We start from the raw sequence: 2,513 nt of genomic DNA on the forward strand, positions 1-2,513 counted from the left end.
TTATTTTTGTTCTTACTGGTCAAGTGTTTTAATTGAACAAAATTGCATTATCAAAACTTGTAATAAACAACCTCGAAATTTCTTTCTATTTACCATATTGGTAACCGATATGTAACGAGGTATCGATTTTGTACTGTTACGCGTTCCCTGTGACGTCAAAGAACACATCATGCTTTAGCAAGACCCTTTACCAATTGTGTATTTTATATCCTAATAGCTATTGTAAAGGATTATTTGGTCAATTCTATAGTTTTATACACACCTAGAAATAGCTTTCCTATCAAATTGTTAATAGTCATTCATATTAAAAATAATCTAGATAAGCAGATTATATGAATAAAAAAGACATTATGCTCTGTTCGTAGCTTTTTAAACAATTCGTATTTTCACTTTATTCACATAACGTTAGGAAAACACTGTTTATTTTCTTTTTTTAATGCCGAGAATGGTTATCTTGGCCTACAATCTTATAAAAATAAAACTTGTAAATTCGATTTTACAAGTCTACTATTAATCAGTTTTGGTAATCAATATAAAAAGCTAGAGCGTTTCAAATTATTGACAAAATTTGAATGTCAGAAGTCTTGTCACAAGCAAGATAAAAGTAATATAAAGAGCTTATGATTCTTATACTTTATAAATATTTGGTATGTAAACAGAATTTGTGCCATAAAAAAGGAACATGCCTCGTTTGGGTGTTATAAACAATGTTTTGTACAAAAAATTAAATAAATTACTCAATAAACATGACCGTTAAGATAAAAATTTCAACCATGATATATAAGAATTATATAAATCAAATAGGCGAAAATATACGCAATTATAGATAAATACTATGATTTTCAAAAAAAAATTCAATGGACCAACTAGGGAAAAAAATATCGTATGTTAATCGTCTAGATGAATAGAAAGTTCTATAGTTATTGAATCCAACATTTAGATTAGGAAAACTATTGTAACTAGATCCAAAATCTGGCTAAAATATTACTATTGTGAATCTAGTTAGACTAAAAAATTTGATTTCTCTTTTGCATTAAAAAGAAGACTGTTTGTGTGGGGTTTTATGATGACTAAGAATAAATCTAATAAAAGGAGTAATCTACGATACAATAAATACCTCAAGGCATAGAAAAACACGGGGATTTTTTGACTATTCCTAATACTTGTAAAAACTTAACAATTTACAGATTTCCTGGTTTGCAATGCCACAGCTCTGAAGAAAAAGCCCTTACGAAGTATAAGCCATATTGGCACTGCTTTTGTCTGACGTTTTATTTTCATAAAAAAAGATTTATATTTGGTTCACGCTCCAATTATGGATTAACGTAAAGACGAAGACATCAATCAAAATTGGGAAAACATGTCTACTTTCTATTTTAGACACAAAACTCAAACATCAATTGGGAGTTTAACCTTGCCCTTTTCGCCATAATATTTCTGATTTTCTGTTCATATTGTACGTTGCAATCACTTCTATCTTTTTGCCTTAAAAGTCATTTAACAGGACACTATTAATAAATTTATGAAGACATTCATGTACAGCATCGTTCCTATGTTCATGCATTCATACAATTTGATTATTTCTCAATGTTATGCTTAAAGTAGCTTTTTCTTCTATAGTCTGTCACATGTTATTTATTCTGTTACAATTTGACGACTTACAGAAAAAATACACATACTTTGGAAAAGAAGTAAGATTAAAATTGTTGAAAAAGAAAATATTCAAGATATCTTCCATGACACATTATCATTTTTACTCGAAAAAAAAAATCAAGGAACGAAAATAGAAATCTTAAGGATAGTTATAATGTATTTTGTTGACATCTTTATCATTCGGAGGTTACTCGGAACACCTAGCACTATTAGTCAATGCTTACATCCGGGTACATTTTATGTTGTTTGCCATGCAAATGTGTAGAGAAGGCTTTCAATACAAAATATCCGGACATAATTCATTTCAGTGGATGAACAGAGCTTGGGCACAAAGGTATTTATGATTATAACAATAATAAGCAGAAACTTGGAACGTCTTTTAGTTTTTGTATTTATATTTATTTGTAATTTATTTTGTAAACTTTTTTAATCATTGTGAATTTTATATGTAAACATATTGTTTGTTTACGAAACTGTTACTATGAAACCATGTTTTCGTTTCAATAAATACTAATGATTATGATTCATAATCATAATCGGTTAAAATTTGTAAGGAAATACTATAAACATGGTATTTTTGGAAAGTGATTCTTTTTGTATTAAAAAAGGTGGTTTTAAATTCATGAATCACACAACATTTGACATGTTAAAAGAAAACTTAATCCTTGTTTTATGGCAAAATGTTGAGTTTTTAGGCATGTTAAAATGCAACAATTTCAGAAAATTGCTAGTTTTCTTTGTCTCTTACAGCCATTCCCCGGTATCCGTGTGATTTCATTATTAGGCAAAGCCATTGCGTCGGTGGCAGCTAGCTTGCGAAACTACATTTACAGACTAGCAGCATTCACTATCAAAATAAC

The sequence above is a fragment of the Magallana gigas genome, chromosome 6 (assembly GCF_963853765.1).
Source record: "Magallana gigas chromosome 6, xbMagGiga1.1, whole genome shotgun sequence".
Taxonomy (NCBI): Eukaryota; Metazoa; Mollusca; class Bivalvia; order Ostreida; family Ostreidae; genus Magallana; species Magallana gigas.